Raw genomic sequence first — 26693 nt, 5'->3', positions numbered from 1 at the left:
GCTTTGTGCAAGAGCTATTTTTCCAAACTTAGTGCATATAAACATCTCATTTCAGTTTTATTAGCTAAGACTCTTCATGAAAATGTAAAGTTCAGCTCTCCAAAGTAGGGTGATATGTGATTTTTAAATATTGGACCATATGGTCTAGTTAACTGTGTGTGTGTGTATGTGCGTCTGAGACCTTCTAGAGTAGCTCTGAGCAGGGATATTACCAACAGCTGATAGAATGCAGAACTATGGCCTGAACATCAGAGCATGAGTAAATTGTGGAGGGGATTGATGGTGGTGGTTATCCCTGGCCATCAACTTTCTTAGAACTGTAGAAGCACTATTGTCAGGCCACACATTAAAGAACCCCCCCCCCCCAATATATATCCCAGATGTAGAGGAGCCCATAGCTCCACTACGTTTTGTTTCATGTCCCACTCTAGTCCCCCTTCCTAAGGTAGAGAAGTAGGATATAGCCTGGTGATGTTCAGTAAAAAGTCATTGTGTTGTTTACTGCTTATGATAAGACAGTATACATTGTCACTTCAGATACTGACTAAAGCAAATGGGGAGTGGGACAACTAGGGCCCCCAAAAGATGCAGAGGTTGTGTTGTTACCTTCCAAATTCCCTTTTCAATTATTTATAAAGGATGAGAAAAACAATATTCCAAATTTGTTTTTACACAATTTTAAGTATTAAGAAGGAATCTACACAAGTAATCACCAAATAACTATTTTTGATAATACTGCATTCCGTGTGTGTGTGTGTGTGTGTGTGTGTGTGTGTGTGTGTATGTGAAAGACAGAGGGATGGAGGGGGTTGGGGAGGGAAGGAGAAAGAGAGGAGTGAGAGATGTATATCTGGGCTATAAGGGTAAAGTTTGCCACTCGGAAAATGAAGGGTCATCTTACAGTGTCTGCACTGTTGATTTGGCAGTTAACAGTGTTCCGACACTCTTTGGCTGCTTATCACTGTGCATCCACTTCAGAGATAAAATCCCATCAGGTTCAATACCTGTTTTCCCCTTGACCACCGTGGAGGAGCGTTTTAACTTCTTCAGAGTCTATGCTATTGCTCTGGATAGTCTCTTTAATGGGATGTAACCCAGTTTTGTGACATTACTTTCGTTCAGTTTACTGAGAAGAGCATGGTATGGCTGTGTCCTCTCACTCTATTTTTCCTTTCCTTCACTCCCCCAATACAGGGGAGAAATGATAAAATTATAGAATTATAGAATTAATGGGCACAGACAAGATAGAGCGATCGTAAGTTACTAAACCAATTTTCTTGCCAAAAGGGTATAATTCTGTGATATTTTTATTTTTATTTTTTATTATTTTTTTCCGTGATATTTTTATAAACATGATTCGAGCTGTGGCTTTTGCGAAAGACCAGAGGTCACATTATAAAAAAGAAGGAGAGGAGGATCATAACTTCATAACTAGGAAACAACAAGATGACCCTACTTTCACTGGCAAGATTTATGTAATTTCAGTGACTCTAATTCTTGAGATTTATTTATAGAATACTTACCTGGAAAACAAGACAAAGATGAACCTAGGATAGTTAAACAAATGAGACATTTACCTATCTCTGTTTTTTGAATGTCCAAAATAATAGAAAATATCTGTAACATGGGGCTGTGCTTTGTAAGAAGAATACTTGGTTTTGATTTGAAAAACTGATTTGATTGTGTGACCTTTAGATATGTAATCCAATTTCTTAGGGTTTTAATTTGGCTTTATGTTAATTTGGTCAAAAATCAATGTGATGCCATAAAAATTTTTTTGAAGTGATAAATGACAAATCTATGTTATACTTTTGAAGTAAAGCAAGGTCAGAGTTGGCTGCTTTGAGTTCTCAAGGTAGTCTGATGTCTCTGAGTGGGCTCCTGCTGACATCCCAGAATGTTAACTATTTTACAAAATGGGTTTAAAAACTAGCTGACTTTGTAGTTTTGAATTTGACTCTCTGTCTTGCTATCTGTAGAAAGAAAATAGTTTTAGTCTATTTGTGTCATCTTTGATTTCTTTCATCAGTGTCTTACAGTTTTCAGAATATTGTTCTTTTGTCTCTTTACATAGGTTTATTCCTAGCTACTTTATTCTTTTTTATGCAGTGGTGAATGGGATGGTTTCTTTGAATTCTCCTTCTGTTCTTTCATTGTTAGCATATAGAAATGCGGTTGATTTCTGTGGTATTAATTTTGTATCCTGCCACTTTTACCATGCTCTTGGATTAGAAGAATCAATATTGTCAAAATGATTATACTACCCCAGGCAATCTGCAGATTCAATGCAATCCCTATCAAATTACCAAGAACATTCTTCACAGAACTAGAACAGAATATTTGGAATTTATATAGAAACACAAAAGACCCCGAATAGCCAAAGCAATATGGAAAAAGGAAAATGGAAATGGATGAATCAGGCTTCCCGACTTCAGACAGTATTACAGTTACCAAATCATTATGGTACTGGGAGTTCCTGTTGTGGTGCAGTGGAAACAATCCATCTAGTATCCATGAGGATGCAGGTTTGATCCCTGGCCTCACTCAGTGGATTGAGGACCCAGTGTTGCTGTGAGCTGTGGTATAGATAGCAGATGTGGCTCAAATCACGCATTGCTGTGGCTGTGGCGTAGGCTGGCCCCATTTGACCCCTAGTCCAGAAACTTCCATATGCCAAGGGTATAGCCCTAAAAAAAAAAACAAACAAAAAAAAAACAAAAAAAAAAACAAAAAAAAACAAACAAAAAAACAAAAAAAAAACAAAAAAACAAAAAAACCCCCGAAAAAACAGAACAAAACAACAAAAACCAAAAACCATAATATGGTACTGGCACAAAAATGGAAATATAGATCAATGCAACAGGACAGAAAGCCCAGAAGTAAACCCAAGCACCTATAGTCAACTAATCTATGACAAAATATATAAACAACCCATACAACTCAAAAACTCAACAAAAACAACCGAATTGAGAAATGGTTAGAAGACCCAAATAGACATTTCTCTGAAGAAGACATATGGATGGCCAACAGGCATGTGAAAAAAATTTCAACATCACTAATTATTAGAGGAATGCAAATCAAAACTACAATGAGGTGCCAACTCACACTCGTCAGAATGGCCTTCTTTAACAAGTGAACAAATAACAAAAATGGAGAAAAGGGTACCTCCTCACTGTTGGTGGGCATGTAAATTGGTACAATCTCGATGGAAAATAGTATGGAGGTACCTCAGAAAACTATAAAACTATGATATGATCTAGCAGTCCCAATCCTGGGCATATATTCAGACAAAACATTCATTCAAAAATATACATGCACCCGTATGTTCATTGCAGGGCTATTCACAATAGCCAAGACTTGTAAACAACCTAAATGTCCATCAACATGATTGGATTAAGATGTGGTACATATATACGATGGAATACTACTCAGCCATACAAAAGAACAAAATAATGTCATTTGCGGCAAACTGGGATGAACCTAGAGATTCTCATACTAAGTGAAGTAACTCAGGAAGACAAATACCATACGATATCACTTATATATGAAATCTAAAATATGGCACAGATGATCCTATACAAAACAGAAACAAATCACTTATATGGAGAGCAGACTTGTGGTCCCTGGGGAGAGGGGAAAGGGAGTGGGATGGTGAATACAAACTGTAACATTTGAATTGGATGGGTAGTCGGTTCCTACTGCACAGTACAAGGAGTTGTCTGTGACTGGGTCACTCTGCTATACAACAGAAATTGAAAAAAAACATTGTAAATCAACTATACTTTAAAAAATAATAATTTTAGGCACTGCTTCCGGCCATAACAATTTTAACAATTTTAATCTCATGGTCATGACATGGATTTGCAGTTGGATAATTGAGCTTTGCATAAAATATGATTCTGTTTTTCTTTTTTTCTTTTTACATATGGCATATGGAAGTTCCTGGGCTAGGGGTCAAATTAGAGCTGTGGCTGCTGTCTACCCCATAGCCATGGCAACAGCAGATCCCAGCTGCATCTGTGATCTATGCTGCAGCTAGTCGCAATGCTGGATCCTTAACCCACTGAGTGAGGCCAGGAATTGAATTTGCATCTTCACGAACACTTCGTTGGGTTCTTAACCCATTGAGCCACATCAGGAACTCCATGATTCCAGTTTTGAGCACTTTGCTATGCATTTTTAGGTTTCAGTGTCATTAACTACAAAATTAGTATTAGGTGTCTGGTGCCTAAGGCAAGTTTGGCATAAATATTTGTGTGATACGGCTTCCTGTGCAGACTTCCATAGTCCTTTTCTCAGTGAGTCCTTCTGAGAGAACCTTTTCCTCTTGATGAATTCTTGGCAGTGCCAGTTCATGCATCTGTAAGAAAAAAAGAGACCAGACACTCTGTTATTTTTCACACTGCAGGAAACCCTGAGAAGAGCTCAAGCAAAGAAATGGCAGCCTAAAATTAAAGATCCATTTGGTGTGCATGGTGTGTGTTTTTAACATGTGTTTTTTCCTCCCTGCTATCAGTAAACTCAATAGTGTTTGATGAGTGTAATGACTAATAGTGTATCCAATTGTGCAAATATAGAAAGAAAATTTGGAATTAGTGTAAAACAAGATGGTAAAAAAACCATTCATAAATCCAGAGACCATAAATGAAGAAGATGCTGCAACAGTTTGTAAAAGAAGTCACTCAATGTTTCCAGGTCTCATCTTTTGTGCTACTGCTGAGCTTCCTAATGCTCTGTTTGAGTCTAACAATACCAGTGTCAACAATAATCCTCGATAGCTCTTTGGGCTCTGGTTTTAGATTTTTTGATTTATCTTCTTTTTTTTTTATATGGGTAGTTAGGGTTCAAGTTGGGTGAAAAAAGGATGAGGGAAGATCCTGAATAGTTAAATCTTTTAATATTGAAATCTTCTGTATGTTCAGCACATTACAGTTTACTATCACTTTTGTGTGCCAGTCTTTCTGTAGGACACAGTGATAGTTTTATTTTTGTTTTTTATGGATGGCAAAATGAAAAATGAGAGAAGTTAGATGAAGTTAAATTATGTTGCAAGAAATAAGACAATGACAATAACAGTAATGACTGTATGTTAACTGGGTGTTTCCTGTGTGTCAGATGTTTTTCTAAGCCCTTAATCTTCGCAACACCCCGGAACAGTGTTGATCAGAAGGAATAGGTGGGAGTTTGGGCACTACAGGCTCAGGGAGAAGGATGTGAAGAGAGCTTTTAAACAAGTAGGCAGATTTTGGGAATGAGAAGAGTTGTTCAAAATGAAGTATGGAGTGATGAAGCTGAAACAAAAGCAGGGCCAGATCATGGAGGGACTCATATGTTTGCCTAGGAGTTTGATTTTATCTTCTTTGGTCTTTTTGTCTTTTCTAGGGCTGCTCCCGCAGCATATGGAGGTTCCCAGGCTAGGGGTTGAATCGGAGCTGTAGCCACTGGCCTACACCAGAGCCACAGCATCGCAGGATTTGAGCCTTGTCTGCAACCTATACCACAGCTCATGGCAATGCCAGATCCTTAACCCACTGAGCAAGGCAAGGAATGGAACCCACAACCTCACGGTTCCTAGTCGGATTCGTTAACCATTGAGCCATGACGGGAACTCCCTGATTTTATCTTCTAACACAGGACAGGCATGTATTTTTTTGTAAAGAGGCAGATAGTAAACATTTTTGGCTTTGTGGGCCACATGGTCTTTGTTGCAATTACCCAGCTTTGCTGGGATAGCACAAATGCAGCCACAGACAATACATAAAATCATGGGTACAGCTGTGTTCTAATAAAACTTTATTTACAAAAACAGGTGGCAAGTGAGCAGAAATTGGCCAGTGGGTTATTATTTGCTGACTTCTATTCTAGAAAATGGTGAACCACTAAACTTTAAAGGCAAATAAAGCATGAGATGTGTTTTGCTTCTTCCAAAATGTTTTTCTCACCTGATGTCAAGTACAATGATTAAATGAAGGCAAATATCAATTATTTTCCCCACTCTGTCAAGGAAGAATGATTCCATGGGAATAATGGCTAGGGATTTCCCTAGAGATAGTGACTAGGTCCCTGACCTGCTTGGGATAGGCTACTTTATATCTGTTGCTCAGCATTGTACCTAATAGCACCCACTTTTACCCTCACAAGTTTCCCTGTTGGGATGAGTTACATATGGTCACCTTATTTTAAACCTAAAAGGGGTTTATTTAGAACTTCCACATAGGGATAGGCTTTATCATAATCTTTTGTAGATGGTGTGATGTGATGAGCTGAGAACCCCACCATTTGAAGTGAAATCCTGGCTTTCTCTTATTAGCTGTATGGTCTTGGGCTAATAGCCCATCTTCTCCAAGTCAAGATTTCTTTTCTTGCAAAGTGGGAATAATAGTCCTTAATATATAATAAGGCCTATGTGAATATAATCCGTTGATGTCTGTAAAGTTTCATGGGGAAGATTATGTGTCAAGTGTTATCCAAGTGGAAGTCAAGTAGAATTGCAAGACGATAGGATTTTGCTTCCAGACAGAAAGGACTTAGCCCTTTCTCGGCAATGATCATTTCTGGGGCCTTGCAGAGAGATCATTGCTTCTCTTTGAGCTGCAGAGCCTCTTTGGGGCTAATAATACTGCTTCTTCAGAACTGCTGCAATTGTTAAAGATGGTGTATGTGAACTGTCAAGCACGGTGCCTGGCCCATGGTTAGCACTTAGTAAAAAATACGTTATTATTTTCTGAAAAGTCACATGCCATGTCAGAGCTACTGCTCATCTTGACTTTGACACATGCCTAAGATTGTTTACTTCCATTCACCTCCTGTAGTGTCAAAATTCTATTTTTTTATGCTTCTTTAAGCAGTATCCACTCAGCAGTGTTCTAAAATTGTGATGATGATGGGATGATGATGGCGATAATAGTCAATTTTTAGGTTAAAGGCATCTCTAGATGAAGGATATTTCCTGTGTGGTCTAGTATGGTTAATGCTAACTTCATCTGATTTTGGAGGCTCTGATGCACTTTTGAATCCTTGATTTCTGGGATGATTCTTCAGTCATGGCAGAGTCCTTGTGGTTTTTCTTCAATAAGGAAGGCCAGATGAGATCACAGTCTGAGGAAGCAGGGTTGTGAGCACCATGCTATTTCTTTCCTAATGCTTTGTCTACACCCTTCTATCATGTTTGCTTGAAGACCTGGAAATAATTGGTTGAAGCTGTGACTCACTTTTAGCCTTCTATCCGAGTTTGACAAGTATGTTGTTCCAAAATAACATGCACTATAAATGGCTTGAATCTAATAAGTAGTTCTTTTTGGACATGTCCTCCTTCCTTCCTTGAGAGGGAAATTACAACCTTCTAAGAGTCTCCTTCCATTTCTATAGAATGTGGGTGCTAATTTGAAAGCAGTCTCATAAAATGGAAGCAAACAGGCTAATTAGAAATATTTATGGCTCTGTTAGTGAATATACATCTAATTGAAATAACAAGGCGCTCCCTGAAGGGGAAAACATTGCTTTGGTTGTGGGAATAATTAGCTTATGCTGTTACATTGACAGAGGATAAAACCATTTCTCTCCTGATCAGATCCATTTTTGCATCATACCAAGGTGTCTCCAGAAGGACTCATTAATATTTTTATTATTAAATTTTAATTTTAAAAATCGAAGCTAGACTTGCACATTTCTTATTCCCGTGAGATAATCACTTCCAACTCTTTTAGTTGATTATTTTGGTCCTTACCACAGTATCTCTAAGTAATAGGTTTATATTACTTAAAAAAAAATAAGTTTCTTTAAAGTTTTTGTCTTTTTATTGAAGATCCGTACATCTATGTAGATAAAAAGAGCCAAGTATTTCTACATTGCCTATTAGCAAAACCAGCATATCCATGGCACACCTTCTATTTCACACCTTCCTAGAGAAAACCACTTTCTGTATTTACTTTCATAATTCTGTTTAGTATGATATTGTACTACTTCTTGACATTTTAGCTTTAAAAGGATCTATTGACTTTGCACAGCAGAAGATGAGAATTTAGTTTTCTTTCATATGTATACCAGTCCCATTCTGAACACGGATCCTTCCTATTTTCAATCCTACCAATATAGTTCAATCATAATTTTGGATAAATCAATATTCCGTATTTACATTATCATGACTATAATAAAACTACTTATGCCTGAGACAAGAAATATACTTTATTTTTGCTATCCTGCATAAAATTAAAAAACAGTTTTAGATTATCTTTTAAAAATACATTTGCTTAATTTTCTTTGGATTTAGTACTAATTCCATCCCAAATATCTATGCTGTATATTCTGGTATTCTTTCAGTTTACCTGGCATTGTTTCAATTCGTCTTCTGGAAGAAACCTCTCCTAGAGCTTCCTAGCATGTTGTCCTTTGGATTAATTTCCATTTCTAGTATCATCCAGATATTTTACTTCACCTTCTTTTTCACCTTTGACTTTCTTATGTATCGAATCCTCTGTTTCCTGGATCCAAAGTCTTCCTCTGTATTGATTTATTTCCTCATTTTTGACTGGGTATATGTTCTAGTGGTTTCCTGAGAAAGGTAGAAAACTGCATGAAAGATAAATAGTTTTATATCTTGCATATCGGAAAATGTCTTTATTTTATTGCTGCACTTAATCAAAAACTCAACAGGTTAGAATTCTTAGTTGGATATGATTTCCTTCAGAACTTTTTAAAAAAATATCTTTATGTTTTTAATTGTTATTTCCCCAACACAATTTTTTTCCCACTGTACCGCATGGGGATCCGGTTACACATACCTGCATACATACTTTTTTGTGCCATTATCATGCTCTGTCATAAGTATCTAGATGTAGTTCTTTAGAAAAGTTTTATTATGAAAATTTATGAACATATAAAAAAGCAGAGGTCAGATAAATTCCATATATTCATAAAATAACTACTGGCTTCAACGATTATCAAAATTTGCCTATCTGTTTCATTTATCTCACCCACCTACTTTTTTGTTTGTTTTGCTAGGGTATTTTAAAACAAGTCCCAGGTATTATCTCATTTCCCCTCTAATTGATCCAGAATGAATTTTAAAAATAAAGGGCATTTCCTTACATAAGTATGATGCTGTTATCACACCTAACAATGCTACCAATAATTTTTTTATATCACACTAAAACAAGTCCATATACAGTTTTCTCTGATTGTCTGTGAATGTCTTTTATAGATGCTTTGTTCAAATCAGATTCCCCAAATTTCTACTCAGTGTATTTGGTTGTTATATTTTTGAAATCTCTTTTTATCTCAAGGTATCCTCTTCTCCAATATCCCTACCCTTCCCCCACCCCCAAACCATTGGCTTATCAAGGTAACAAGAATGTCCCATGTTCTGGATTTGGCCGATTGCCTCCTCATAATAAGTTTAACCTGTTTCTCTATTTTTCTTGGAAACCAGAAGGTAGGTTTAAATTCTTTTTTTTTTTAATTATATGTATTTTTTATTTTTTGTTATTATTATTTTCTTTAATAGTTATTTCCTCAATACAATTTTTTTTCTACTGTATAACATGGTGACCCAGTTACACATACATGAACACATTCTATTTTCACACATTATCATGCTCCATCATAAATGACTAGACATAGTTCCCAGTGCTACACAGCAGGATCTCATTGCTAATCCATTCCAAAAGCAATTGTTTGTATCTATTAACCCCAAGCTCCCCAACCACCCCACTCCCTGCCCCTCCCCTTTGGCAACCACAAGCCTATTCTCCAAGTCCATGATTTTTTTTTCTGTGAAAGATTCATTTGTACCATATATTAGATTCCAGATGTAAGTGATATCATATGATTTTGTCTTTCTCTTTCTCACTTCACTCAGTAGGAGAGTCTCTAGTTCCATCCGTGTTGCTGCAAATGGCATTATTTTGTTCTTTTTTATGGCCGAATAGTATTCCATTGTGTACATATACCACATCTTCCTAGTCCAATTGTCTGTTGATGGACATTTGGGTTGTTTCCATGTCTTGGCTATTGTGAATAGTGCTGCAATGAACATGTGGGTACATGTGTCTTTATTTATTTATTTATTTATTTATTTATTTATTACACGTGTCTTTTTCAAGGAAAGTTTTGTCCAGTCTGTCGATGGACATTTGGGTTGTTTCCATGTCTTGGCTATTGTGAATAGTGCTGCAATGAACATGCAGGTACATGTGTTGTTTTCAAGGAAAGTTTTGTCCAGATATATCTCCAAGAGTGGGATTGCTAGGTCTACATTTTTAATCCATTCATCTGTTGATTAATACCTGGGTTTGTATCCTTTTTTTTTTTTTTTTTTTTTTTTTTTTTGCCATGCCTGAGGCATATGGAAATTCTTGGGCCAGGGTAAAACCCATGCCATAGACTTGAACCACAGTAGTGACAATACCAGATTCCTTAACCTGATGAGCCATTAGGTAACTCTTGTGCCCACTTCTTGAGTGTTGTTAATAATGCTGTTATGAACACTGGGGTACAAATATCCATTTGAGTCCCTGTTTCCAGGGGTTTGTGTGTATATGTGTGTGTGTATAAACCTGGGAATAGAATGACTGGGTCATTGGGAAATTCTGTGTTTTGAGCAATAGAGAAAAGTTTTTAAAAATGAAGTTTACCTTTTTCTTATTGGGATACTAAAAGGATGAGATATTGTAAAGTTGTCCTGACAGGCATTCCTTAGCCTTCAGGAACTTTCTTTTTGAATATATGGCTATTAATGGGTTTTGGTAAAATGGCAGTATTTGTAAAAAAAAAAAAAAAAATAACTGTTTCCTTTCTTTTATCTTTGGGACCAACAAGAAGGTCTCCACTGAGTAAGATCTGTCTTAATGACCTTTATTGAAGATCATGAGCAAAGATCCAAGGACACAATCTGAGAGGGGCTGTGATTATGTTTCCTGCTCCTACTAGTATTTGTCTTTCATGCCTGGTAACTTATTGCCTTCTTGTTCAGAAGCCCAAGGATGTGCTGGCCACCTGGAAATCATGTGGTGGTATAAGAACTCTTCTTTTTTTACTCCTGCATTTTTTGAGCATTATTTTAATTTTCACACTAAAAATTCTGTTGATTTAGTGTGGGAAGCACTGTAATTACTATTCCCTTTGGAACAGAGGCTGACCCTGGCATGATAGCTGCATGATGGCATGGACTGGAGGCTTTATCCAGATGCTGCCAAATGTGGTTGATATAATTTAGAGATCACCTTAACTTAGCTGGTATTGCTTTGGAACTACAGTTGCCAGATAAAATATAGACCTTTGAAAAATATTTATATTTAGGTAAACAATGAATAGGTTTTTTTTTTTAACTATATGTCCCAGGTATTGTAAGAGACACACTTACACTAAAAAAAATTATTCATTGTTTGTCTGAAATTCACATTTAACTATATATTCTGTATTTTTATTTGCTAAACCTCCCCCAGAGCACCAAATGCTTAAGAGACCCTTTCTTTTCTTCGGAGCATCATTCAATGTACATATTAGCTGACAGTGGATTTGTGCCTCATGCATGTTGCAGCTGGCTCATGCCTCTCCTGACTCCAGTGCACTGCAGGATACAGGCAGCAAGAGTATCTAATGAACGACCATGGTGGATAACGCTGGCAAGTCAAGGATGCTATTGCCTGTATGTTCTCTGTGGGGCTGGAATGCATACTAGATAGGGAGGTGATTTTCAAACATGGGAAAAGCATGCCTGAATGGAATGTCTCAGCTGAAGACCTGAATAAATAGAGACTGTGCCTGTCTGGACCTTGGATGATTGGGAATCAGGAGAAGAGGATGGATGCTGGGACAAGGGAAGCAGAAGCCAGACAAACCACCTTTTCCACATTTGTGCCCAGAGGGACTATAAGCCCAGGCATTAGGTGATGATCAGCCATTGCCTTTAGTTCTGTTGCTCAGCTCCAAGTCAGAAAGGACTGCCGCCCAAAGTTGAGTCTTTTACATTTACAACTTCTGCCCCCTAGTGAAATTTTCTCTGGCTGTTCTTTTCAGCTCCAAGCTTTCATATACCTGTATCTTGTTCTGTTTTTATATTTTAAAGCTCAATAACTATAGCCACTACAGCTGCTAGGGAAGTTAGGCAAATTTCATTGTGTCCAAATTGGCTTTCAAATGAGGTTTGATAAATTAAATTAGGGTCATCTGTAGAGGAGTGGATGAGAAATAATAATTTGGATCCATGTCATAGTGTCACAGCAGCACAGAGCTCTCTGATTTTTTTTTTTTCTCTCACTCTGTTTTTCTTTTTTTTTCCCCCAGAGGGAAGAATTTTTAAATTCTCTTTTCCCACTTGAGCCACAAGCCAATGTCCAGTATATTACAGGAAAGGGTTACATTTATAAACTAGGGGTGTGCTGTAAAAGGCATTTGGGGGCCTCATCTAGATAGTTTTTCAGCTTATTTTCCTTTTGACAGCTTTAAAGGGCCTTTTTAAATTGCCAGGAGAGTAGATTCATATTTTTATCATTCCACCTGCATAGCATTTTAGACACATTTATATTCCTGAAAGCATAATAATACATAACATTTAGCATTTAATTTATGACTCCTGCCACATCTGGTAAAAAACTCCTTCTGAAGCAATAAATCAACCTCTTCATGTCAAATTGCCATTCATTCTTTGACCTCCTCCATAATTTATGGTTGGTGAGTGCAAAATGGGAGAAGCAGCTTAAATCAAGTGGATTTTAATTAACAATCTTAGAAAATTCAGAAGAATATTTGCAATTTATTCATGAGGGGAGAGGACTTGGTTGCTAGAAAGAAGATAAAAAAAAAAGCAGCTCATTTCCATGGGTACAAATTGAAGTCTATTCTGGGTGCTTCAAAACCACAACATGAAGATTTTTCTCTACTTTGAGTTGGAAAGACAAAGTGATTCTGATAGAAAAAGCTATCCAAGCTCCCAGGACAGAATCCATTTTCTAAGAGAGATTTTAAGGGAAAAGAGTAGGGGGAGACATGTAACCATCTTCTGCTTATGCAGCCTTTAACAGAGTTGCCTGGCTGCTGACACGGTGCCTTTCATGTCAAACAATTTTATTTCTAAGCTTTTCACAGTGTGTCCTAAGTAGCTTCTATTAGCATTGTCCTGTCCGTTTCCTTGGCAACAGAGCTGGTCAATTTAGACACCATTTAAGAGCTGTGGAAAAAGCAACAGCCAGCAGTGTGATGGGCAAAATTACAGAGAACAAGCCGAACACAATCCTCGCTGGAGGAGATGCATTTTCTTCCAGGGCCCATTTTATTTTAATTAAAATCGAAAAGCTCTTTAAAACAGGACCCTAGATGAAGCACAGGCCAGCGTCATCTACTGTACAGCCATTGCAGCTGAATTCCTTAATATTATCTCTTTAACCTTAATGGATTGCTTGCACTTTTTCAAATAAACAAGGAGAGAAAACCTGGGGGCAATGTGGTAGCTTTTTGTTATCCATCTTAAGAGTAAATGTAGAATGGAGAGAGACAGCTCTCTTCATATTTGGCGTCATGTTTAATTGGAGCATGAGATCCTTCAGCTGTACGTGCATTGATTCCAGTTTATCTTGTGTGAGAAAATAAACATTTATTTCTGGTTATCTTAGGTAGTCTATTTGCTGTTTATCTCATTTCATTAGTTGTGGTGACTTTATGTAGCCATTTTTTCCCCCAGTAACTTTACATGGATCATTTTGAACGTGTGATCAGCTAGAACTTTGAAATTCTCAGGACTGAGTTTTATGTTGGTAGTTGGCTTTGCATTTACCATTGAATTCACAGCTTTTTGTGTATGGGATAGGTTGGAACATAATTTGAGGTAGAGGAGATCGTTTCTTCTGATACAGGGTATGTTAAAAATTCCTTGTCCTCTGAGATGAAAGTAAGTTAATTTTTATACTGTGTATATTGACAAATAAGGCAAGAGTGATGACTTCTGTAAGGACTTGAAGGTAGCTTTAATATCATTTTTCACTTTAGGAAAGTTGGATGTAAAGTCTGTATTTATGAATAGGGACTTTCTGGTACTATGGTGAGTGCACTGGGATACTTCAGAATTTGCATCTTTTAATGCTCTTAAACTAGCCTCCTCTAAATGGAAACGTGTAAGGCCTAGAAAGTATCAAAACAGAGACATAAAGCTTGTTGGAGATATCAAGTAGGATTCATGCCGCAATAGAATGCTTAATTTGAAGACTTGTAAAATCTATTCCTACACTGATATTTCATGGTCTTGTCCCTGAAGGTGAACAACATATGTGTTTCCCAAAGCAGCCCAGGAATTAGCAGGAGAAAATGACCCCTGCATTTTGTTTTCTAGTTATCTGGGAATATGCTTCATGTTCTTCTATAGGGCGTCTCAGGATTCTTTTGGGATGGGGGGTGATACAGAAATGTTCATTTCCAAGCCTTTTGGTTTCCTCTCTTAGCTCGTTAACAAATATAATAAATGGCTGTGTTTGTGGAAGTTCTTGATCAAATGTAATTAGGATCATAAAGTTTCTGAGATTTCTTTGCCTTAAAAAAAAAAATTCAATGTGAATCATCCTGAATCAGGCTTCCTGTGATTCAGGCTGGAGCCTTAAAACCGTTCCAGTCAGGATCTCCATGAAAGGGTTACTGGAGCCTTAAAACCATTCCAGTCAGGATCTCCATGGCTAGATAACAAAGAAGCCAATTAATGCTGGTTGTAAAGGGGAACAGCAGGGCCCACCAGTCATTTTCCCATATGGCACACAAGAACAATTAGATACATGGGCTGACATTTCATCTTTGGTATTTACATAATGTATACTGGGGTGATTGATAGGAAAGAGGTACATAGATGTGACAGACTGACAGAGGATAAGGGCAGAAGCCGTCCATCTTTTTCATTATGATAACTATTTTAACGAATAGACCAATGGATTCCTGCAGTCTATTAAATCATTTGACAGTATAAACATCTGGGGAATAGCCCTGGGGATTGGGTTTGTCAGGTGAGGGCCCCTTGGCTGGCAGGGAGGGCTTGTGGGATTTTTCTGGGGCTGCTGATTCTGGGGAGAACCACTAGCTGCCCATCACAGGAGACTCTGCTTTTCTTGACACCAGGGGCTCAGGATGTAGAAAAAATTTCTGCTACTAAGATGGCTTCCAGCCGAGAATACTTTTCTTTCCTTTTACATTCTTTTCAGAATTCTCTCCAATGTCAGATCTCTTAGTTTCCTGAGCTCTGAGCCTGATTCACTGAATAACCTTGAACAAATGACAACCTCTCCTAGCCTCCTGTTTTCTCATCTGTGAAATGAGGATACCTCCGACTCCCAGTTCCTTCTCCTGGTGGAATAACTCTTTTTGAAAAGCATTCTGATCTCCATAGGGAAGGGTATTACATGGCAACACAGAATTATATTTGATTCTGTACCACCCACAAGTTCAATTTGTGTGGTCTCAGCCTGACTCCATAAACAACGTGTGTGTGGGTAATAACACCTGAGAGAGGAAGCCATTTACATTTCAAAGTGAGGAGCGTTAGATACCATTTTTCTCATGCCCTTGTCCCACTGGAACAGGGTTTCTAGCTTTGGGACTATTGGCATTTGGGATGAACAACTCTTTTCTGTCAGGAGCTGTTCTGTGCTTTGCAGAGTCTTTATTAAGTACCAATATCACTTTCCTCTCCTCTCCTGAGTTATGACAAGAAAAAAATTTCTCCAGACATTGCCAGATGTCCTCTGGGGTACAAAACTGCCCAGTTGAGAAGCTCGGTTCTTGAACACACTTGGATAGTATTTCCTCCATTTGATATGGGTGTTGTGCTTGAATCTGGCCTAGGTTGGTGCTTATTTATATAAACTAGCTGATAGTTCCCAGGGTTTGAAGCAAATGCAAGAAAGCAAAAAAAAAAAAAAAAAAAAAAAATCCCATTTTTATATTTGCATACAGATAGTTATATGAGAGTCACCTGGCATTTCCCCTTCTGGATTGCTGCCTCTCATGGTAATAGAATAGACAGGGGATGCTGGCCTCTGAACCTTGAGCTTTTCTAAGGTGAAGATTAGGGGAACCGCTAGGTCGTTTTGAAATCTATAGATTGAAAAGCAGGCACCCAGGCTTGCTGTATGAGATACAGTCTCTTCTACTAATGATGGTACATGTTTTCTTGGAAAAGCTTCCTGCTTCACAGTTGCAACCCATTAGCTGGTTTTGTATCCGACAAGCATATCCATTGATTCTTCGTATATTCAGGGTGTGAGAGAAAAAGCTTCTACTGTGCTGAGCCAGCATAGTCTATAAACATAGGTAATCATTGTAATTAAGTCATAAATTAATCAGGAAGGATGCTGGCCGAAATAAGTGAGGTGAAATACTGCATCTACCACAGGAAGCCAAAGAACAGAAAAGTATTTGGAAATTGGGTTAATTATTTTGTCTTCCACCTGAAAATGCTGCACATATGTTTTCAAAAGCAAAATTAAATGTTATTGCAAGAGGATCCCTTTTTTGAAAGAAGTCAAGTATTTAAGAATTTTGAATCCTTTTTTTTTTTCTCAAAGAAACTTCCACTCACAAACCTGTGTGCACGGAATGCTATTTTCTGTAGTGTAATTTATCAGATACCTTACCCAACTGGAATTTAACTGATAGCTTCACCTTTGTAGGAAACAGATGTGAAATCAGGTGATTAAAAAAATTCTCTTGGCAATCAGAAGAGATCTCCAAAAGACCCATGAATCTTTATGTTTGTATCTTAATTGATCAGTTAAGTCAGATTTCTTTACCTTCATAAGTGTAACACATCTATTCAATGGTGATCAGCTCTCAGGGAAGAGGAAACCCAGGTCTGGAAGCAGCCCCATGTTGTCTAGGCTGAGAGTCTAAAGTCTCAACATCAGAAGTGTGGTCTAGATGGGGAATGTAGGCAGCAGGTGGGCCTATGCTCTTGGCCCTTTGGACTCTGTGGCTTCTAGGGGGAGGGGCAGTGTTGGCAGAGGGACAGAATAAATCCCTTTGAAGGCCAAAGCCCAGAGGAGGGACCCTTTTGCCTACTTGTTTTAACAATCAACCCAGCACCAGAATCTGGTTGAAGTGAAGACATATAGCTGGCATGAGTTAAATGCATGAACATACACAAACCACTGAGAAGATTGCTGACTCATGTGGGCACTTTATAGGTGTTGGCTATGTATACGCTTATTAGTATTGGGAAAGCCAAACCAAGTTTTGGCTTCTAGTATATTTTAGGTACACGTGAAAAAAAACAGAGATTGTTAGAAAAAAAGAAGATTTTTTGAAAAAATTTCCACCCCTAGGGGCTGGTGTGCAGTGGCTGCAATAGCAGTCTCCTTGGTAGATGCAGCCTGGTGCCTTTATGGGTTGCCCTAAGGGACCTTGGTGACAGTGCTTTCCAGTGGACATTCATGTCTAGTATGATGTCCCCAACTTAGGTTTCAGACAGGAATGCCCAGTACCTTTGGAGAGCTCCAGGGCACAGTGACCATGACGTAATGTCCATTCACAGCTATCTGCAGTACAAGGGTCATGTGATTGAAGGGCCAAGTTCAAGTTCTTTGGCCCCTGGAAGATCCACATCTCCAAGAAATAGGGATTTACTGAGTTTAATGTGGATGGATTTGAAAACATGGTGGTCAAAGAGTGGCTCATTCCAGATTGTTCTGGGATCAAACACATCCCTAATTGTGGTTCTGCGGACAAATGGCAGGCCCTGCACTCATGAGAGCTCTGGCTCTGTCCCCTTGTTACTCATGCCCACCAATAAATCCTACTTTCCTATCAAACAAATAGTTTGAGACAAACAAAATTTCCAGCAATTCTGTCTGTGGCGGGTCGTTCCCTCACCATATATGGCATTTAAACAGTGCTGCGAACTTTGAGGTTTGGGTAGACGGCTTTGGTGGCATAGTGAGGAATCGTTGTGGGTTTATGATCATACCTGTGGGTTGCCACATCAAGTCCCTGGATCAGTGCTTCTGTCAGTTCACAGTGACCTTGTTTTACTATCTTTTAAATATTCAGCTTGGTCAGGAGAAGATACTAATGCCAGTGTGGACAAAACAGTCTAAATTCACCAATACTGCTGGAAAAACTGCTCAAAGTTTATCCTGTAAGTGGTTCATCAGTTTTTTCCCTTTGAAGGTTGACTGTGATTTTGACCTTATAGCTCAGTTGTTTGGTCAGGTGGCTTATTGATTATTCAGACTTCATTTCCAGAGGAATGATTGGCCTGATTTTTTTTTTTTTTTAGTGTGTAATTTTTTAAAAATTTGGCTATATGAGTTACTGATTCTATTATTCTTAGTAATCTGCTTTGGGAATCCTTTAAGAATATTGCTGGCTAGCTATGTCAAAACACAGATGAAAAACTGACTTATAAAACTTTAAAAGTGATGTGGCAACTTTTTTCTCTTTTAATTACCTTTGCATCATTGAACTCCATAATAATACAGTGTGAGACTGACTCTGGATTTCTCTGAGTTAACAAATCAAGGTGTCAAGTCAGGCTCGTTTATTACTTCTGAATGTCAGCAATTCTGTCCAAAAGTCCGAAAATAGCAAGAGGCTCCAGAATGAATCATCTCAATTCATTTTAGGCTTTCAGTTTCCACTGAGTGATTTTTACAACTCAGTTCGTCTAGGTGGGGAGAAGTCTCACCAGTGGCACTCTGATGAATCAGGGTTGGAAATTTGATAATGAAAAGGAGGACTTGGTACTATCAAACTTTTTAATTTTAGCAACAAAATTGGCTTTCATTGCTGGATGAACTGTGTTGCTATTCATGCAGGCAGTAAGAGGCTGGATGCAGGTCTAAGACGGAGTGGTCCATAGCTACAGGATTTGTTTTATGCCATGTTGATCCATTTCATGTTATCAGAATTAGTTCTCTAGAAAGATAATTGTGAAGCAACATAAAATGCATTCAGAGCATGAACATATTTTTCCTCTAAAATAATAAGAACATTTGGTAGGGAAATGCTTGTTTTTTTTTTTTTTCCTCCTGTTCTTGATTCATTTCTCTTTAAACTGGTTCTGCATTTCTCTTTCCTCGTTAATAAATCTCTTTGTTTCCTACAGAGGAGAATAAATAAACCCTTCCTTTCTCCTCACAGAAAAGCCTACTATTTATGTATATGTTTCCAACTCACTCTCACTTGTGATGAATCTGTGATTAGAAAGAACTCTACATTGCTCTGTTCTGTCAGTCAGCTGAAGGGGTGATGGGAGTTCATTCTTGTATACATGCAGGAGAATGGACACATCACTTTAAAATCTTTATTTTATAGATATATTGACGGAACGATCACTCTCAGTAGTTTCTTGAGAAGTCAGCTGAAAAAAAACTCGTAGAGTATGATGATCTTTAATTAGATATTAAACTGAGGCTCTTGACTCAGAATCAAAACCAACTCAGGAAAAAAATTAAATGAATAGGGTTTTTCTTTGGGGTGATGATCTCCTTTAGGGGCAGTGGTGGTCTCTGGTTTTCTTGTGCTGATCAGGATCCTCAGAAATATCCAGGCTCCTGAATTTTCCCTTTTATTTGTATGCCCCCCTTGGACACATGCCTATCTTGTTATCTATTCCCTCAGTGCTGTGCTCTGTTTTCTCAAGGCAGCAGTCATCTAAATTGAGAATTTATGCTGACAGAATTTAGAGCTAGGAAGACTCATAAGGAATTCTAAGTCTCCTCCTCTCTCCTTCATTTTACAGAAGTAGGAATTGGTTCCACAGGTAAGTCAAAGATAGTGTGCAAGGCTTGCATGGGCACCCAGGTCCAGGTCTGTGGTCTTTTCATGGCATCTTCATCCTTTCTGATTTGCCAGTGGCTGCTAGTATCCTTCCCAAGGACATTTTTATTAAAGTAGGAATTCCAGAGAACACATTGTTAGACGTTGAAGAAATGACTCTAATGGCATGAGAACATGAGAGATAGTAGCAGGTTGGTGTGGGTGCTCTTTTAGGAAAGAACAGATAATTTGGAGAACAGTATTTTAGATGCTTTCAAATCCACACTGCTTGGTACCAGTGAGACCTGCCTAACAATCAAGGCTGACAAAGATGCTTCTTTGTCATTACCATTTCTCTCCAATAAGTGTGGTGGGACTTGTCCACCCAGCTGTCTCTCAATTAAAAAATTACAGTGTTTCCCTTGATTTTCAGGTAATTAAAATTGAATAAGGCAATATTTTCTTTACAGATTTTCTTTGTTCCTCAGAGTACTTTTTAATTAAAAATACTTTTTTTGGAAAATTTGAAAAGTACGAGAAGAATTGAAAGAAAAGAAAAAGTCATTGCTTTCTTGTTAAAGCCAATCACTGTTAACACTTTGGTAGTTTGACTTTCTATTTCATTCTCATTTCTTTTTCAAGGTTAAATACTAATAGTAATGTTTTTCTTTCTTTTTCTTTATGACAGTTTTTTTTTCCTGAAAAGTAGTATATGCCCTTTAAAGAAAAATTGGAGAATGCAGACAACTGCAAAGAAGAATATGGATCATTAGTAAGCTTGCACTGAGAGCTAGCATGAGTGACACCTTTCTTTACAGCCTCTTAACAAAAAAAAAAAAAAATCATATTTCCCTATTTCACTTCTTAATCACAAATTAACCAGTATAAAGCTTACTGATAAAATGAGTTACTGATGTTTTTCACTTGAGCAAGATGAAGACTTTCAATTAGTTGCTAAAATCTGTTTAAATTTGAGGCAAAGTTGGATACAGGTGAGCTCTTATTTCAAAAGAAGACTTCCGGCCAGACTTTATTCTGTATTGGTTCACATTTTATTTTATTTTTAAATTTTCTGTTAAAGTCGATTTACAATGTTCTGTCAACTTCTGCTATACATCAAAGTGACTCAGTTGTGCAAATATATACATTCTTTTTCTCACATTATCCTCCATTATGTTCTATCACAAGAGATTAGTTCCCTGTGTTATACAGTAGGACCTCATTGCTTATCCACTCCAAATGGAATAAATTGCACCTACTATCTCCAAACTCCCAGTTTATCCCACTTCCTCCCCGTCAGCAACCTCAATGTTCATGACCTTGTTTTTGTTTTTTTTTTTTCTGTAGTTAGGTTCATTTGTACCATGTGTTAGAGTCCAGATATAATTGATATCCTATGGTATTTGTCTTTCTCTTGCTGACTGACTTCACTTAGTAAGAGAATCTCTATTCACAGGTTCACCTTTCCTGGGGACAGTGCCTAAGAGGGTCACCTCCTCTTCAAAAAGAAAAAATTCTAAATGTTAGTAAATCTGATTTGTGTGACTAATCTAAGGATGTTTAAAAAGAAAAGTCATTGACTATTATTGTCAAAGGTCCTGATACAAGGCGATTATCCCTGTTCATAGCAGAGATTAACATTCTGAATTTCATGAGTTTTTAAAAATATCATAATCTTATTGTATATATTTTAAATACCATGCAAATCACTCCCGTTAAGTGTATGATTCAAATAGCTTTTGGTATATTTGTGGAGTTGTGCAACCAGCACCACAATCAATTTTAGAACCTCTTCATCACCCCGAAAAAAAATCCTGTACCCATTAGCAATTACTACCCATTGGCCCCATTCTACCACCTGGCCCAGCCCCTGGCCACTCTAATCCATTTTCCATCTCTATGGATTTGTCTATTCTGGACTTTTTAAATAAACAGTCCTTTGTGACTTTTTCACATATTGTTTTTGAGGCTCACTTATTTTGTAGCATGTACTTATACCTTTTACTTAATCTTCACTGGATAATCTTGAATATTCATGTTAAAGTTTTAAGTTTTATACAGTCTCACATAAATAACTCTGTTATCCTTCTCTCAGATTTTTTGCTCTTCTAAAAATGTCTGAAAACATTATTTATCCTGAAAATTTAAAAACAAGATGAAAAAAATTGTTTACTGATATCAGAGTTACCCTTTGATATTTATTTAATACAAAGATAATTTTTAAAAATTTGTGGATTTATCCCCTCATTGTCATTTTTTTTCTTTTGCATTTCTACATATTTTTAAGGCTGAAATTTGAATTAGAAACATTTAACTTCCCAGAATAATGTTTGTATCTAAACACTCTTTTATCTTTGTATCTAAAGAGCGTTACTTTGGAAGCTTCACTGGTTTAGGTAAAATCGAATAGTTTTCCAAATTTGGATAGGTTATCTCAAGAGAATAGACTCTGAACCATTTAAAACTTATTCATCTGAAAGTGTGTGTTTGAGAGGGTGGTTTCTCTTTTGAAAGAAAGTAAAGAAAAAAAAAAAGATATGCCCAAAGCATAGTTTGGTGATAAGAATAATTTCCTCTTCTTTTTGTGGATTCCTTGACTTCATCTCTCACCTGCAGGATAGCTGTGGTTCATAAAGGACATGATAATATTGATGACCTCTTACCTTGAAGAAAGACCTAAATCGTTTGGGTGTATTGGTTCACTTAGCAATTTTAGAAGACTATTATGCCATTTTAAACAGTGCAATTAAAAGACTTCAGATAACAAATAACCAACGTACTAATGCTGATGGCTTCTGAGAACAAATGCAGTCTGTTTATTTGTAGTTGCATCCACTTTTATCTCTGTCCTTTTTAGGTACCCACTGAGATAGTGAATAGGTGGAACTCTCTAGAAGAGAATAAAGGCTCTTTAGTCAGAGCCACACATGATCACAACTAAATCTAAAATTAGATCTGTGAAGAGCAGACTGATGAAAGGGAAATTATAGAATTAGAAAGGAAAATTCTGGTCAGGAAGTCAGGTAAGCTCAAAAGGGCTTTCTTTGAGCTTATTTCAGAATGTAGAACTGTAATTAAAGTAAGGACCCACATATTTAGGGGTAATTCTTAATTACATTAGCATTAAAGAAGTAGTTAATAGAAATCTATGCACACGGTGCAAGACATCTTGTATGTAGTGATTTGCGGGACCATTTAATTCATGATGAGCCAGGTTCATGGATCCACAGAAGGCTAAAGTGTATTGCTTGATATAAAATCTAATTGGGCAGTTTTAAAGTTTATGACCTCCAGCACAATATGCTTCTAGGAAATGAAATTGAAATGTTCTTTTATTCAGAATTCATTTTATAGTATACCCAGTATATCATCCATATATTCATACTGACTTTATTTCCTATGTTAGCCTTCTTTTCTTTAACACAGAATACCAAAAAAATAAATAAATAAATAAATGAATCATTGCCATTATTTTTGAACTCTACAATTACTGGTTAGGTTTAGTATAAAGAACGTATAATGAACGAATAGCATTTTTGGTATGAAATCTTAGAAGTGTCAATTGTATTTATTTTGGAACCAAAGGATTTATATAATGGACAGTATTTTTTTATATTGTTATTATACCAAAGACTCTTGTTATTAAGAAAGGCAGATTTTGTTTGTTATCTTCTTGGTTAATAGCCTACATTCAAGAAAAGAGATATAATTGGAATCTTGAACTAAAGGGGAATGCTGATAGAGGGTTTGGTTTTGGTACATTTTATTTTGTTATACATCGGTAACCTTTGCAAAAATATTCTCCTGGCAGTAACAACATTAAATCTCAAGCATCATACGATGCAATTTGCGTCAACTGTCTCACTCTAGATGCTGTGCTAAGACAACATTGCCCTAAGTGCTTTGAGCAATCATCCTTAACAGGAAAGGCTATGTTAACCATACTGTAAAATGAGTTGGTTCAAAATGAGCAGGCTGGAATAAGAGATGATTTAGTTCCATGATCTACTTGGAACCTGGGGTCTATTCAAAATCTGATGTGGACTGCTGGGTGTTATTAGAAGCATGCAGCTCACTAGGCTAAACTTAAAGTCATATTTTTACAAATAAGCCTGCTGGGAGTGGGCTGCCATTAGTGGCTCAGTGTTGCTACAAATGGCTTTTCAATTGTGAGTCACTTTCTGTGCTATTCCCAAAATACTGTCAAAAGGTATAAAGAGCAGAAAGAGAGGGGTGACTTTTTATCTCCTTTAAAATGTATTATATCATGTAAGACACAGATTGGGGAGTTTGCTTTGAAGCCTCTCTAGCCTATAGGCCTCCTGGGAGGACAGAGAGGCTGCCTTTCTCCTCTCATCGTACCTGTCTTCTGGAATGCAATAGTGAGTGAACTGATATTTGGTTCCTGTACTTTTTAAAAGATGTAGAGTCTGACTCCATGGTTTTTGAGTACCCTTTCTTTATCTGTATTGTACTAGGTGCTAATTGGATGGGGGAGAAATTAAAACATAAAAGCCATGGTCATTGTCCACAGGAAACTTAAAATTTGCTTCTCTTAGTCAAAAAACATTGAGGCCCAATATCTTTAAATTATATTGGATGTTTTCCTTACCTACTGTATAGATGTTCATCCAGACCTATAGTGGGTAGAAGAGAAATGGCAAATTGGGAGTCCAGAGTTTGCAGTCAAGGTGAAATAAAGGACAGAACTTATCTTCCCACTTTCTGTCATCTGCTACCATATATTATGGTTGACTCTATGAAAATGATGATTTTTGCTGTAATGCCTACAAAGTAGTGTGAACAGATTAATCAGAAACACCTCTATGGCTGTGGAAGATGGAAGTTTCTTGTTGTTACACAGCAATCGTCAAAATATTCATGTTTCTGTCAAATATTGTTGCTGGGGGAGAATAAATATGTAGCTTGGATAAGGAGTTATTCTTTTTCCAAAAGTGGATGAAATATATATTCCCTTTAATTTGATTATGCATACATGTTTATTGTGTACCTGTAAGCCGTTGGGCTTGGTGCCTGGTGAACTAGATGAAACAGTCTCTTCTCTTCAAATTATGCTGGATTAGTACCTGAACAAAGGCCAAATGGGAGCTGTTGGTCATTATGCCCATTATACTGGATGGTATTCCAGTGAAAGGCAGCATGGAAGAAATAAAATCCACATTCCATTAAAAGTAGAAAGATTTTGTTTTTCTGGAGTAAAACAAAGGCTCCATTTGGAATTAGTTACCTTTTTTTTAAAATATAAATTATGAAAACTATAAGCATAAAAAAGCTAATACAGTTGCTTTTTTATTACTTAATAAATTTTATTACATTTATAGTTATACAATGATAATCACAACCAGATTTTATAACATTTCCATCCCAGACCCCCAGCGCATCTCCCCACCCCCCAACTTGCTTCATTTGGAAACCATAAGTTTTTCAACTGTTCTATAAAGAAGTTCATTGCGTCCTTTTATAATTTTTACTTTTTATCTCTTGTCTTTTTAGGGCTGCACCATGGCATATGGAGGTTCCGAGGCTGGGGTCTAATCAACCTACACCATAGCCACAGCAACTCCAGATCCAAGCTGCGTCTGCAACCTACGCCATAGCTCCCGGCAATGCTGGATCCTTAACCCGCTGAGCAAGGCCAGAGATTGAACCTGCATCCTCATGGTTGCTAGCTGGGTTCATTAACCACTGAGCCATGATGGAAACTCTGTGTCCTTTTTTTAGATTCGACATGTAAGTGATAGCATTTGATATTGGTGTCTCATTGTCTGACTGACTTCACTTAGCATGATAATTTCTAAGTCCATCCATGTTGCTGCAACGACTATTATTTCTTTCCTTTTAATGGCTGAGTAATATTCCATTGTGTATATGTACCACATCTTCTTTATGCACTCCTCTGTCAATGGGCATTTAGGTTGTTTCCATGTCTTGGCTATTGTATATAGTGCTGCAGTGAATATTGGAGTACATGTGTCTTTGTGAGTCATGGTTTTCTCTGGATAGATGCCCAGGAGTGGGATTCCTGGATCAAAAATGGTAGTTCTATTTTTAGTCTTCTGAGGAATCTCCATACTGTTTTCCACAGTAGTTGCACCAATTTATAATCCCACCAACAGTGTAATAGGGTTCCTTTTTCTCCACACCCTCTCTAGCACTTACTGTTTGTAGAATTTTGATGATGGCTATTCTGGCTGGTGTAAGGTGGTAACTCATCATGGTTTTGATTTGCATTTCTCTAATAATGAGTGATGTTGAACATCTTTTCATCTGTTTCTTGGCCATCTGTATGTCTTCTTTGGAGAACTGTCTGTTTAGATCTTCTGTCCATTTTTTGATGGGGTTGTTTGTTTTTTTGGAATTGAGCTACAGTAGGTGTTTATAAATTTTGGAGATTAATCCCTTGTCAGTCACTTCATTTGCAAATATTTTCTCCTATTTTATGGGTTGTCTTTTCAGTTCATTTTGGGTTTCCCTTGCTGTGCAGAAACTTTGAAGTTTAATTAAGTCCCCTTTGTTTATTTTCGTTTTTATTGTCATTACTCTAGGAGGTGGATCTGAGAAGATGTTGCTGTGGTTTAAGTCAGAGAGTGTTTGGCCTATGTTTTCCTCTAAGAGCTTTATAGTATCTGTTCTTATATCTAGATCTTTAATCTGTTTTGAGTTTATTTTTGTGTATGGTGTTAGGAAGTGTTCTTAGAATTCATTCTTTTACATGTGGCTGTCCAGCACAGCTTATTGAAGGGGCTGTATTTTCTCCATTGTAGATTCTTGCCTCCTTTGTGATAGATTATTTGACTGTAGCTGCGTGGGTTTAATTCTGGGCTTTCTATCCTGTTACACTGATCTATATGTCTGTCTTTGTGCTAGCACCGTACAGTTTTGATGTCTGTAGCTTTGTAGTATAGTCTAAAATCAGGGATCATGATTCCTCCAGCTCCATTTTTCTT

The 26693-nt window shown here is 37.3% G+C and overlaps 1 long non-coding RNA gene and 1 pseudogene across 1 annotated transcript in view; both read left to right on the top strand.

Annotated features, from left to right (window-relative positions):
* The window catches only part of LOC106504343 (uncharacterized), a 796860-nt gene that overhangs the window by 93711 nt on the left and 676456 nt on the right, over nt 1-26693 (top strand). The gene's annotated exons all lie outside the window — the stretch shown is intronic.
* LOC146401229 (small nucleolar RNA SNORA70) lies at nt 17270-17382 on the top strand (annotated as a pseudogene).

This window comes from Sus scrofa, chromosome 7, assembly GCF_054392235.1.
Source record: "Sus scrofa isolate SSC_HxYL_T2T_F1_AM1 chromosome 7, Sscrofa_HxYL_maternal_Yorkshire_Landrace_v2.0, whole genome shotgun sequence".
Classification (NCBI taxonomy): Eukaryota; Metazoa; Chordata; class Mammalia; order Artiodactyla; family Suidae; genus Sus; species Sus scrofa.
Note: the sequence above shows the minus strand (reverse complement) of the source record. Positions and strands in the feature narration are given on the sequence as shown.